Below are 14,184 nucleotides of genomic sequence, written 5' to 3' on the forward strand. Positions count from 1 at the left end.
CTTTGTTTTGTTGTCGACCTGACCCTGCTTGTTTGTTATGTGTCTTATTTTGGGGGGGGGGGGGGGGTAGATGGTGACTACCAAGACGGTGGTAGCGACCGTGATCTGGGAGCTGGTGCTGAATAATCCGGAGGAGGACCGATTCTGGGTGACCGACACATCTGGAATCCGGAGAATTTATGTCGGCGATGCAGAGCTTGTGGGAAGAGATATGCACGGGAGGATCGCGGAGATTCAAACTATTGAGGATGGGGCGATCACAATGCCTTACCCTCCTGCTAGGTTTAGCCAGGCCAAGGAAGAGAAGTTGCTCGGTTCGTCGGAGGACGAGGATCCCTCAGAGGAGGCGACAGTTGAATCGCCTCCGATGGAGGTGAAGGGTGTCGTGAAGTCCCCTCCACTGGAGTTGAAGGAAGCTTTCCCTACTCTTGGAGATTTGGACATGCCTCCATTGGAGCCTATTCCAAATCCATCAGAGGAACTACCGCCTAAGAGGAGGCATTGTGGTTGGCTTTCGAACTCCGAGGGTGAACCAGCCAGTCTCAAGAAGAGTCGAGTCACCAAGGACAAGGAGGTCATAGTCATTCCTAGTGATGATGAGGATGAGAGCTGAGTCTTGGTTTAAGGGTTGAGAGCGTTGCATCGAACTTATTTACTTTTTATATTTTGCTAAGCAATGTTATTATTTATGGTTTAGTGGTTTTCCTTTAAAATGTACCGATGTTTGGATGATTACCTTTCAAATGTGGGTTTTCCACACATGGGTGTGACCACAATGTTTATTTTCAGTACCTTATGATTCGACGTTTATTTATGAGTTATATTTTCCGCATGTTTTTTTTATTATGGTGATTTGTTATTTATGTTCCCTAAAGGATTTCATAATTACGACGACGTTTTATAACTAAGTAAAGATTAATAACTGAATGACGAAAATTCTTTACGAAAACTACGTGATTTGGGTTACTGTGTGACATTCGAGAAATCGGGGCGTTACAGTTTTGATTTGTTTGGTTGTTGCAATCTGTTACTTCAGCCCAAGCAAACCCTAGTGCCTATGCTGCCACTGCTGAAGTGTATATAAAAGTATGAAGACCTAAAACATGAAGACTACTGAAGCTAATTGAGAGAGATCAAGTGTTTTAGGATTGTTCATTGTTCTTTGTTCTTGTTACTTGTGATCATACTTTGCTCCCTGATTCTATAAAGCAAAGTAGTAATCTGTGTTGTTTGATTCTTCAAACTGTAATTGTTGATTGTTAGTTACCAATCACTGAGGCAGTGATTGAGAGAAACTGAGAGGGGCTCTCATACTTAGGTTGAGATACTAAGTAGAAATACACTGGGTAGATTAGGAAGTGAACTATGAATAGTGGTGTTCATGAGTGTCTGTAATTCCTGAATCTTGAGATAGTGGATTTCCTTTCTTTGGGTGCAAACCCTCCAGACGTAGGTGAAGTGTCACCGAACTGGGATAACAACTCTTGTGTCTTGTTTACTTATGCTTTTAAGTTATTGTTGTTACTGTTAGACGATTGTTGAATCTGTTGTCCCAGCATCGCGTAAGACATCTGTTTCAAGGGAACTAGAATTTCAAACATATTAAGCACAAGTCTCTTGACCCCTTTTTTAACTTTCTTTTTTCTTTCTTTTTTCCAACTCCAATTTGATTCAGAGTTTTTCTTTTTCTATTTTTCAACTTTTTTCATTTGGGGCAAGAGACTATTTCATAATTTATTCAGCTCCATAACATTTCAAGGACCAACACTCCCCAAAATTCCAACCAAACATCCATCCCAATCATTTGGAAACAACAAAATCTCAATTAAGGCTCAAATGGGACAACTAAGGGTAATGTACAAGCCAATAAACTCAGAAGCTCAAAGTCCTAAAAGTCTCAAGAATAAGGCAAGTATCGCTAAGCAAGCAATGAGTGAAATCAACGCAGAACCAAGAAGTACAAGTGAGTCAGGATCCTCCAGAGAATTTTTATGGTGAAGGGTCGAAGAACCCTTAATGGACTCACAACGACCTATTCTCAAGAAACACTCGGAAAACCGAAGTCTCCTCCTCTCTTTCCCAAGCATGCAATCACTCATCCCGAAAACACACAAAGCATCCACTAAAAACATTTTCAAAAACTAGCATCATGTGAGAGAGCAAAAATCGGGAACATGTCATTTAAGTATAGAGAAATAATGACCAGACAACATAAGACTCTATCTACAACAATGCATGATCAAGAAGATAAATTATCTCTACAAAGGAAAAATATGCAAAAAATGCATGAACTATGCTCAAAGGGAAGATTCAATCTCTTTTACCAAACACAACGGAGGCTTCAGATCCACCTCTTACTCTTAGGACTCAGACTCCCAATCCCTGCAAAATGCAACAAACCAACAAGCAAAATAAAACAAGACTTGGGTTGTCTCCCAAGCAGCCCATTGTTATAGTCTTAGGTAGACTATCTTCCTTGTTAAGCTGGAGGTATGAAAAACATGGTTTCCACCTTGAAAACCTCACCTCCTTGATACACCTTAGACCTTTGCCCATTCACAGTAAAAGTGTTCTTGGTCTCAGGGTATTCAATCTCAACAGCACCATGGGGAAACACCCTCTTGACCACAAAAGGTTCAGACCACCTAGACTTCAGTTTCCCAGGGAAAAGTCTCAATCTAGAATTGAAGAGCAGCACAAATTGCCCAGAGACAAATTCCCTATTCAAAATCTTTCTATCATGCCACTTCTTTGTCTTTTCCTTGTAGATGCTAGCACTCTCATATGCTCGGAGTCGAAACTCATCGAGCTCATTCAATTGCAAGAGTCTCTTCTCGCTAGCAACTTTCCAATCAAAGTTCAACTTCCTAATGGCCCAATAGGCATTGTGTTCCAATTGCACAGGTAGGTGACAAGCTTTCCCAAAAACCAAGTGGAAAGGAGAGGTACCAATCGGAGTTTTAAAAGCGGTTCGGTAGGCCCATAAAGCATCGTCAAGTTTCCTTGACCAATCCTTTATGGAAGAATCTCCCACCTTTTCTAAAATAAGTTTTAACTCCCGATTAGATATTTCAACTTGCCCACTAGTTTGAGGGTGATAGGGGGTAGACACTTTGTGCTTTACACCATACTTATCCAAGAGAGACTCAAAAGCTCTATTACAAAAGTGAGTACCCCCATCACTTATGATCGCCCTAGGAACACCAAACCTAGTGAAAATGTTCTTTTTCATAAAAGCAACCACAACTTTAGAGTCATTTTTTGAGAGTGCAGCGGCTTCAACCCACTTAGAAACATAATCAATAGCCTCTAGAATATACTGGCAACCAAAAGAAAGCAGGAAAGACCCCATGAAATCGATGCCCCAAACATCAAATAACTCAATTTCCAAAATACTTTTCAAGGGCATCTCATTTCTCCTTGATATGTTGCCAGTCCGCTGACATCTATCACAACTCTCAACGAAAGCTCTACTATCTTTATGCAGAGTAGGCCAATAAAATCCACTTTGGAGAACCTTTGCAGCGGTTCTCTCACCACTAAAATGTCCACCATAACTTGATCCATGGCAATGCCAAAATTTTTTCTCAAAATCTACATATGGGATACACCTTCTTATGATTCCATCAGAACAAATTTTGAAAAGAAAGCGGTCATCCCAGAGGTAAGATTTTGCATCATGTAGAAATTTCTTCTTTTGCTGCCAGGTCAAGTCATGGGGAATTAGTCCAACAACTCGAAAGTTAGCAAAGTGCACATACCAGGGTAGGGTTCCTCAGTGGAAACAGCTAGGAGTTTCTCATCCGGGAACTCCTCTTGAATAGGTATTGAGCTGGACGCTCCACCTTCTAATCTCCACAAATGGCCCGCTACTCCATTATCCTTGCCTCTACAATCAATGATCTCAAGGTCGAACTCTTGGAAGAGTAAGACCCATCGAATCAGCCTTGGCTTGGAGTCCTGTTTAGTAAACAAATGCCTTAAAGCAGCATGGTCAGTATGAACAATAACTTTAAATCCCAAGATGTAAGGCCTAAACTTTTCACAAGCAAAGACTACACCCAACAACTCCTTTTCAGTTGTAGTGTAGTTCCTTTGGGCCTCATTTAGCACCCTACTTGCATAGTAAATCACATACAACACTCTCTTGTAAGATCAAGATTTGGTCATGTGGTACAACTCTATGTTTTGATGATAACAAGTATTTATTTGTGGATGAACAACTATGATACTCTAATGTTTGTCTTGAGTGTTTTGACAAACAGGTTCTGATTCTGACACCAGAAGATATATTCGTCAGAAGTTCTGAGGATCAGAGGATCTGAAGATCAGAGGATCTGAGGATCAGAGGATCTGAGGATCAGAGGATCAGAAGATCTGAGGATCAGAAGATCTGAAGACCAGAAGCTCTGAGGGACCAGAGGCTCTGAAGGTCCAGAAGCTCTGAAGGTCCAGAAGCAGAAGTTACGAAGGTTAGAGGATCCAAGCATCCCTCTGACTCTGATCACCAAGCTTCACAAGTTCCAACACGAAGCATAACTCTGATCAGATGTCATTGGTTAAAGGCAAATGTCTCTATCAAGAAGTACAAGAGCAGTGTACTATTCTGACAAGCCTACCTACCAAGGTTCAGCCACAGCAGGTTCTGGAAGTTCCAGAAATGCCCTCCAACGGTCATATTCTCTCAACAGTAATATCCTTTGCACCTTGGACTATAAAAGGCTGAAGAAAAGAAGAAAGCTAAGAGAGAGAAACCCAGAGCTGCAATACAAGAAAAGATTCAAGCCTCTACTTTCTTCATCTGTTCTTATTTAGTTTACACTCAGCTTATTTAGAAGCAAACCTTTGTAAACACCATCCTCAAACAGTTGTTTGATTTTCCTTAAGGGACCGGGTAGGTCAGTATCCTTAAGAAGACTAAGAGAGTGAATCTTAGTGGTGATTCCTTTAGGAGATCAAGGTTGATCGGATCCTAGAGAAGACTAAGAGAGTGAATCTTAGTGTGAGCTAAGTCAGTGTATTGTTAGTCACTTGTATGTTTCAAGTGCAGTTGTAACAATTATCTGATTAGTGGATTGCCTTCATTCTAAGAAGGAAGAAATCACCTTAACGGGTGGACTGGATTAGCTTGAGGGATTTATCAAGTGAACCAGGATAAAATACTTGTGTGCTTCTCTCTTCTCTCTATCTTTATCCGCTGCACCATCTATCTTAGAGAAACCGAAAAGATTTACTTTAAATCTTAAGGGGAAAGTTTTTATATTGAAAACGCTATTCAACCCCCCTTCTAGTCGTTTTTCACACCTTCATCTTGAAGGTCTGAAAAACGGTAGAAAGGGGGGGTTTGAATAACGTTTTCAGTATAAAACTTCCACCTTAAAGATTTTGACAAATCTTTCGAGAACTTAAGTGCTAAAGATAAGAGATAGAAAAGCACACAAGGATTTTATCCTGGTTCACTTGATAAATCACTCAAGCTACTCCAGTCCACCCGTTAAGGTGATTTCTTCCTTCTTAGAATGAAGGCAATCCACTAATCAGGTAAGAGTTACAACTGCACTTGAAACCTACAAGTGACTAACAATTACACTGACTTAGCTCACACTAAGATTCACTCTCTTAGTCTTCTCTAGGATCCGATCAACCTTGATCTCCTAAAGGAACAAAACAAACTGTTTATCAAAGAATTGTTTACAAGAGATTTGCTTCTAAAAAGCTAATAGTAAACTCAGTGAATTTCAGATGAAAGAGAGCTTAGAAGAATTTAAGTTTGTCTTGCGCGTATGTGAATGCTTCTAGCCGCTTCTTTCAGTCTTCAGCCTCTTTATATACTCCAAGGATTAGGGTTGAGCGTTGCATGGGAAATGCTACCGTTGGAGGGCAGTTCTGGAAAATCCAGCTTCTGCTGTGTCTGAGACTGTTAGGTAGGTCGTCAGGAAGGTACAGTTGCTTTTGTACTTGGATAGCGACTTGACCTTTAAACCTAGGAGACTTCTGATCAGGGGAATGCTTCATATTGGAACTTGTGAAGCCGGTTGATCAGAGTCAGAGGGAAAGCCCAGATCCTCTGACCATTGTTTCTTCTGATTCTGAACTCAGAGGGAAGAACATGGTCTTCAGAGTATCTTGCTTCTGGACATCAGAGTTTCCACTATTCAGCTTCTGGATCTTCAGAGTCTTCTACACCATCAGAATATCTGAGCCTTCAATGTTTCTTGGTTATCAGACTTTCTGGATCTTCAGAGCTTCTAGTGACTGAGTCCACATCAGAGTTTGTATAACTTCAGAACTTCTGAAGCTTTTCCACTGTTCATACTGAACATGGTGAATGCGAAAGCGTTGCTTGGGTCACTCTTTATACACAGTGCTTCTGATTTGTGTGAGATTGAGTTGAGGTCAGAGCCTGTAAATAGCACACTCAGAAAAACACGTTAGAGTACCACAATTGTTCATATCAAAAGGTTAACTTGTAATCATCAAAACATAGAGTTGTACTACTAGATCAAAACTTGATCTTACAATCTCCCCCTTTTTGATGATGACAAAACTAAGATTTTTGATGAACAATTCTTAAACATTAAACTGAATTCACTCAGAGTTTAGAGATATAGAATAAGACTTATCCTGATGTGAATAGTTTATCTTGCTCATTCTGAATTCAAGTCACTGCTTGATTCTGAGCTTAGCTCCCCCTGAATCTAATACTTGATGAAAACGTTAGTAAAGTCTAGATTCTGAGCTAAATGATATAAGAGTTCAGAGTGAAAAACTTATGACATAGATGAAAATCGAGTAATTAGAGCGCATAAGTAATCAGAGTCACGGACAAGGTATCAGAGTCAACTAGAATCACTTCAGAAGAAGTGAAATGTATTCCTTGTATTTTCCCAGTGACACATCTATGGTCATGAAGGTGGAACTCTTAAATTCTCCAAAAGAAAAAATAAATCACACTAACACATCTTACACATCAAAAACTGGGTTTACTCCCCCTTTTTGTCATAAGCAAAAAGCTTGGGGTGTGAAAAACTTAGCTTGAAGTACAAGGTACTCCCCCTTAGAGAAGGTCTAAGTTTAAAGAAAATGAAAATTATGCAAGAATCAGAGTTAGGCGAAATAAATAGAAGAGTTAATGCAAGAGAAGAACGTTTATCACCGGTCAAGGGAGTAAAGAGAAGGGTCAGTTACCAAGAACTTAACCTCGAGAAACTGTAGGAGCATTAACTTTCAGAGAGAAAGTGAAGCCTATATAAAGCGTTGGAGAGAAAGGTAAGCTTCACACCTCGAACAAATTTCAGTAAGGAAAAAAATGGCATCATACATCGTAGCACTAGAAGAGCTGAGGAAGAAGGCCTTTGAGGAGGACTTGTTCCTTAACGTCAGGCATCCAGAGGGTACAACGACCATCTCGGAGCTAACACGGACACTGCTGGAGGAGGACCTGCGTCCAGAGTTGAAGAGAGACCTGAGGGAATTTCTTGCCTTCGTTGAGGAGGTGCAAGAACTCAGCCGGCTTGAACTCAAGCTGCTGGAAGAAAAAGAGAGTTTGGAAGATTAGCTCAAGACTGCAGAAGAGATTCTGGAGAGGGATGAGCTAAAGAACAGGCTCAAAAACATCCAGCATGCACTGGAGCGTCTGGAGAAGGATAGGTCAGAGCAGCGCCAGGAGTGCAGAAGAATGAGGAGAGATCCTCCATTCTAGACTTTAGGGAAAGAATGTATGATGTAAACATAGAGATATTATGAATAAAAAGATTTTTGCAAACATATGTGACACAAATATATATAGATATGCATAGATAATCACAAACGAACAAAGTAGAATAAATAAATAAAAAGAAACAGAAGTTAACAAAAATAAACAACGTTAAAGAAAAAAGAAAAACGAAGAGATCCTAAAACTAAGGTTTATCAGTTCGACGCAGAAGTTCCATCATCATGTGCTTCATTTCAATTAGCATGGATTCATGAATGTCAAGACGCTGTTCCATGATGTCGAGTCTGGATGAGCTTGACTGAGTAGAACCGGAAGGAACATTCTGAGCAGCTTGAGGATCTGGAATGGAAGCAGAAGCAGCAGGAGTAAACACTACTGGTGCAAGTGCTTGGCATCTAAGGGCTTCAGCCTCAGCTTCAAGTCGTTCTGCCTCTAGTCTGGCTTGTTCAGCTTGAGCTGCTGCTTGACGTGCAGCTTCTTCTGCTTGAGCTTTCTTTCTCTTGGCTTCTTCAATAGCTTCAAGAAGCTTATTTCTCTGTTCTTGTTCATGAAGAGCCACCCTTCGAGCAAACCTTTGCTTTGCAGCCTCAATCCTCTGACTTCCCTCTGCATGCAGGAGCTGCATCATAATTGGAACTTGAGCCACTAGCCAAGTGCCCAGATTGTTCCACTCATCAGCCACACGTTCAGCATTCTCACTTAGGTCAGTCTGACCGTGCACATTGCGTAGCCTCAAGGAGGCTTCATGATAGAAAATATTGATGCACTCAGAGAGAGATGTGGGTCGGAGGGGAGTATAAGGAATTATGGAGAGGTTGGTTTCAGGAGAGGCTGGGTGATTGCTGCTGTGGGCTTCAGAGGCACCTTGTGGAGAACCAATGTTAAACATTTGAGCATTGGGTTCAGAGGTTCCAAGGTGAGGTTCTGAAGTTTCAACCAGAGGATGAGGTGATCTAACCGAGGATTGGTTAGACACAGATTGTTCTGGTTCAGGTTCTGGTTGAATAGGCTCTTGTTGGTCAGGGGCAGGGTGAGCTTGTTGAGCCAAAGGGTCTGCCTCATGTAAAGGATTGGCCAAGATAGGTTCATCTGGGTCAACTAGACGTTCAGGTCTAGGGCCAGGATATCTCCTAGGGCCTGGACAAGTGAGATAATACTCTTCTAAGGTAGACACCTTTTCTTTTCTGACCTCCATGAATTTTCTAATGGATTCAGAGTTATTGGAGGGAGAAGAGTCAGCAACATTGGTTGGGAAGGATACAGGTGTATAGGCTGTGGAAGAGTCTGTATCAGTAGTTCTGGGAGCCAGACGTTCTGATGCTCTTGGGACAGAGTGATCAGAGGTTCTGGGTCCAGGTTCTGTTTGGGTAGGCTCTGGTTGTTCATGAATGATGGGTTCAGAAGTTAATGGGTTGTATGGAATGGTAATGGGAGAGGTTGGTTCTTCTGACCTAGAGGGTTGGTTCTGGAGCAAATTCCAGAGAGGTGCTTCAGTAGGGGAAGGTTGAAAGAATGAAGACCTTGGGGAATGTGGTGGAGAGGTGGTTTGTGCAGCTGGTTGGGATTCAGGAATAGGAGTGAGGGGATTTGAAGAGTGTTTGAGCATGGCAGATATGGGGAGTGCATCAAATAAATTCAAATCATCATCAGAAGCAATCGCAGACTTACTTGAATGTGCTGATGATCGTGTCACTCTGGCAGGAGGTTCAGTCCTTCTGATCACTTCAGCAGCTGGTTCCACCCGAGTAGGCTTCACCACAATTCTGACTTGCTTCTTCTTCTTCTTAGGAGGACCATCCTCATTATCACCATCATCATCATCATCAGGCTTGCTGGTTTCATCTGGCTTCCTCTTGGATTGACCAGCCTTCTTCTTTTTGATCAGAGGGACATCTGATTCCTTAGAGGATTCTTCTAGGACCATCTTCCTCTGAACTTTCTTCTTGGGAGGAGAAGGAAACTCTGGAGCTGGCGGCAGTCTGCTGAAGAAGTCGTCGAGATCAATTTCGAATCCTTGAGCCCTTAGGTCTTCAACATAGCACCTAATGGCGTCAGGATTGTCTGCCTGAGTCCACAGAGGGTAGTCATTCAGAGGCATCCTTCTACTTCTGATCTCAGAAGATGTGTCTTCATGGGCAGGCGCAATCTTCTTCTTGATTAGGCCCATCTTCTTTAGAGAGTTTGCCGTGAAGACATCACTGACAATGGTGGTCAGATCCTCTGTGCATCCAGCATTTATCAGATCTTGAACGAGGCCACTCTCAATGAAGAGATCAGACAAGTGTCTCCCGAAGGGAATATACTTGATCGCTGACTTGATGGATGCAGTGGTACGAGACTTCCGGATACATTCCTTCAAGTAGGAGAACAGGAAGTAGGGAAGGCAGATCTTCTTCTGGTCTTGGATGAAGAACAACATCACCTTCTGGTTGAAGTTGATGTAGTCAGGAGAACTGCCCTTTGGTCTCTGGTTTATGCAGTGGAGCAAAATTTTGTGCCAGATCCTGAGCTTGGGATGAAGGTCCATCACCTTGTAATTCGTCTTGCCCGGTTTGTAAGTGGTGTACAGGGCCTGGTTGATTGTATCCTTGGTGCTGGGTTTCAGCTTTGATTCCGTGAGTTGGAAACGATACCCAAAAGCAGTATCTGCACCTAGCAAGTTCACGAATGACTTCTCTGTGATGCTGATCTTTCTTCCAAGAATGTGTGATACCACCTGAGTATCATCGCAGTCGGCGTGCTTCCAGAATTCCTTGATCAGTTTATCATACACCGGTCCTCGAAGTCTGTTGAAGTAATTTCCCCAACCTTGAACTTGGACTTCAGGACGAAGATCATACCCATTTGCAGCCAGGTTGTCGAGGTCGAATCTCCATTCTGCCAGGACTTGAAGTTCCTCAGGAGCAAATACGCAGTGAACGGCACAGCCCCGTTCTGCAATTGGAAGAATCTGCTCTTGAGCTTGACCTTGATCTGGTGTCGGATTCTCAGGGCCCCTTTGACCCGTTGCTAGACCAACTACCATGTGAGGGAACTGGGTTGCATCTGCAGTAGTTCTTCTGGTTTGACTCACCATTTTTGAAGCGGTTGAAGGTTTAGGGTAGAAGATGAAGGTTGAAAGATGAAGAGAGATCGAGAGAGAAATCGAGGATAAGCGGTTTTGAAAAGCAGAGAGAGAGAGAGTAAAAACCGGAAGTGAAAGAGATCGTGTGTGTATAGTGGGTTTTAACAAATAACCGTTGTTGATTCAAAAAGCACTTTAAGATCAACGGTTGAAAATTAAAGATAGATAGTAACAGTAAATACACAAATCACACACAGGAGAGAAGCACATCTACACGCAATCATACGGGCACAAGGAACTATGCATCAGAAATACTGACACACGTGTTGCTGTCTCAGCTTCAGAGTCAGTACCAGTGGGTACACACACTCTGATTGAGTTACCTTCTGGACTAGACATCTTCTGATCAAGAAGTATCATAGTCAGAGGTTCTGATCCATCTTCACTCTGGACAAAAGTCCATGTTCAGATTTTGCAGAATAAAATTAAATCTATCCTCTGCTAAGGGCTTTGTAAAGATATCTGCCCATTGATGGTCAGTATCAACAAACTTCAGAAGAAGTACGCCCTTCTGTACATAATCTCTAATAAAGTGATACTTTACCTCAATGTGCTTTGCCCTTGAATGCAAGATAGGATTCTTACTCAATGAGATTGCAGCAGTGTTATCACAATAGATTGGGATATTGCTCTCAAGGATCTGATAATCCTCCAGCTGATGTTTCATCCAGAGCATCTGAGTGCTGCATATTGCTGCTGAGATATATTCTGCCTCTGCAGTTGATAGTGCAATGGTTGATTGCCTCTTGCTTGCCCATGAGACTAGATTGCTTCCCAGAAATTGACAATTTCCAGAAGTACTTTTTCTCTCTGTTCTATCTCCAGCATAATCAGCATCACAGTAACCTGAAAGCTTATACTCTGATGTTTTCTTATACATCAAGCCAAGGTTAGTGGTGCCTTTCAGATACCTTAGGATCCTCTTAACAGCAGTTAAGTGGGTTTCCCTTGGATCTGATTGGAAACGAGCACATAAATGAACACTAAATAGTATGTCTGGCCTAGATGCAGTTAAGTATAGAAGTGAACCTATCATGCCACGATAGTGCTTCTGACATACTTTACCACTTTTATCTTCTTTCTCCAGAATGCATGTAGGATGCATTGGAGTCTTGGCCACTGTAGATTCCAGCATATTGAACTTCTTCAGAAGTTCTTTAGTGTACTTGCTCTGATGGATATATGTTCCTTCTGGTGTTTGATCAACTTGTATTCCCAGAAAGTACTTTAATTCTCCCATCATACTCATCTCAAATTCAGCCTGCATCATCTCAGAAAATTCTTTGCATAGAGATTGATTAGCAGAACCAAATATAATATCATCAACATAAATTTGCACAATTAAGATATCATCTTTATAAGTCTTGCAAAAAAGAGTTGTATCTACTTTACCCCTTACAAACTCATTCTCCAGAAGGAATGAGCTAAGTCTCTCATACCATGCTCTGGGAGCTTGCTTCAGACCGTAGAGTGATTTCTTCAATTTGAACACATGGTCTGGTTTCTTCTCATCTTCAAAACCTGGGGGTTGATGAACATAGACTTCCTCTGAGATATAACCATTTAGGAAGGCACTCTTCACGTCCATCTGATGTAGAACTATGTTGTGATTCACTGAGAAAGAGATCAACAGTCTGATTGCCTCCAGTCTTGCTACTGGAGCAAATGTTTCAGTGTAGTCTATTCCTTCCTGCTGGCTGTAACCTTGAGCAACTAGCCTTGCCTTGTTTCTGACTACATCTCCTTTCTCATTCAGCTTGTTTCTGAATACCCATTTCGTTCCAATAACATGGACACTCTCAGGCTTCTTCACTAAGCTCCAAACATCGTTCTTGGAGAATTGATTCAATTCTTCTTCCATGGCCAGAATCCAATCCTTGTCCTGAAGAGCTTCATCTATGGACTTGGGTTCAATTAAGGACACCAATCCTTTCAGACTGAGCAAGGTCTCTTCAGAGGGTCTGAAGGCAGATCTGGTTCTGACTGGTTCGTCTTTGTTGCCCAGAATCAATTCCTTAGGGTGAGCTGCAGTGATTCTGCTCTTCTTCAGAGTTTGTGAATTAGAGGGACCAGCTTCTTCCTCTGGTTCATCTTCCTCTGGCTCATCTTCCTCTGGAGCTTTGCCTTTGTCAGAAACATTAATGCTTAAATCTGCAAACTTTTCAACTAGCTTTGACTGGTCAGAGTCAAGCTTATCATCAAATCTAACATGAATAGATTCTTCAATAGTCTTAGCATCAGTATTATAAAATCTAAAATCTTTAGATCTCTCAGAGTAACCGAGTAATAGACACTTAGAAGACTTAGCATCAAATTTATGCAATCTATCCTTAGTATTGAGAATATAACAAACACAGCCAAAAGGATGAAAATAAGAAATGTTGGGTTTTATGTTCTTCCACAATTCATAAGGAGTCTTATTCAGAATTGGTCTCACAGAGATTCTGTTCTGAATGTAACATGCTGTATTTACTGCCTCTGCCCAAAAGTGCTTAGCCATGCCAGTTTCTTGGAGCATGGTTCTAGCCATCTCCTGAAGAGTTCTGTTCTTCCTCTCAACAACACCATTTTGTTGAGGAGTTCTGGGACAAGAGAAATCATGTGCAATTCCATAGGAATCAAACAAACTCTCAAACTTGTCATTCTCAAACTCTCCACCATGGTCACTTCTGACACGCACAATCCTACAAGCCTTCTCGTTTTGCACTTGAGCAATAAAGGTAGAGAACACAACATGAGACTCATCCTTGCGGGTTAGAAACTTTACCCATGTCCAGCGGCTATAGTCATCAACGATAACCATCCCATATCTCTTGCCACCTATAGACTCAGTTTTCACTGGTCCAAAAAGGTCGATATGCAGAAGTTCCAACGGCCTTGAGGTTGAGACAACATTCTTTGCCTTGAAAGGGACTTTTGTGAATTTGTCTTTCTGACATGCTTCACAAAGAGCGTCTGAAGCGAACTTCAGATTGGGTAAGCCCCTGACAAGGTTTAGCATGCCCTAACCGTCTATGCCATACCCACTGCTCTTCATTAACAGACAGAAGGCACTTCACATTCTGAGCCTCCAACTCAGATAATCTGATCTTATAAATGTTGTTCTTCCTCTTGCTGTTAAACAGAACAGAGCCATCGATTTGACTTACAGCCCGGCAGGACTTTTGATTGAATATAACATCATAACCCTTGTCAGCTAATTGACTTATAGACAATAAGTTATGTGTTAAGCCGTCTACCGATAACACATTATCAATGCATGGACTACTATCTACACAAATAGTACCAGTACCAACAATTTTACCCTTTTCATTTCCTCCAAAGCCAACTTCGCCTCCAGGCT

Source organism: Lotus japonicus, chromosome 4 (genome assembly GCF_012489685.1).
Source record: "Lotus japonicus ecotype B-129 chromosome 4, LjGifu_v1.2".
Classification (NCBI taxonomy): Eukaryota; Viridiplantae; Streptophyta; class Magnoliopsida; order Fabales; family Fabaceae; genus Lotus; species Lotus japonicus.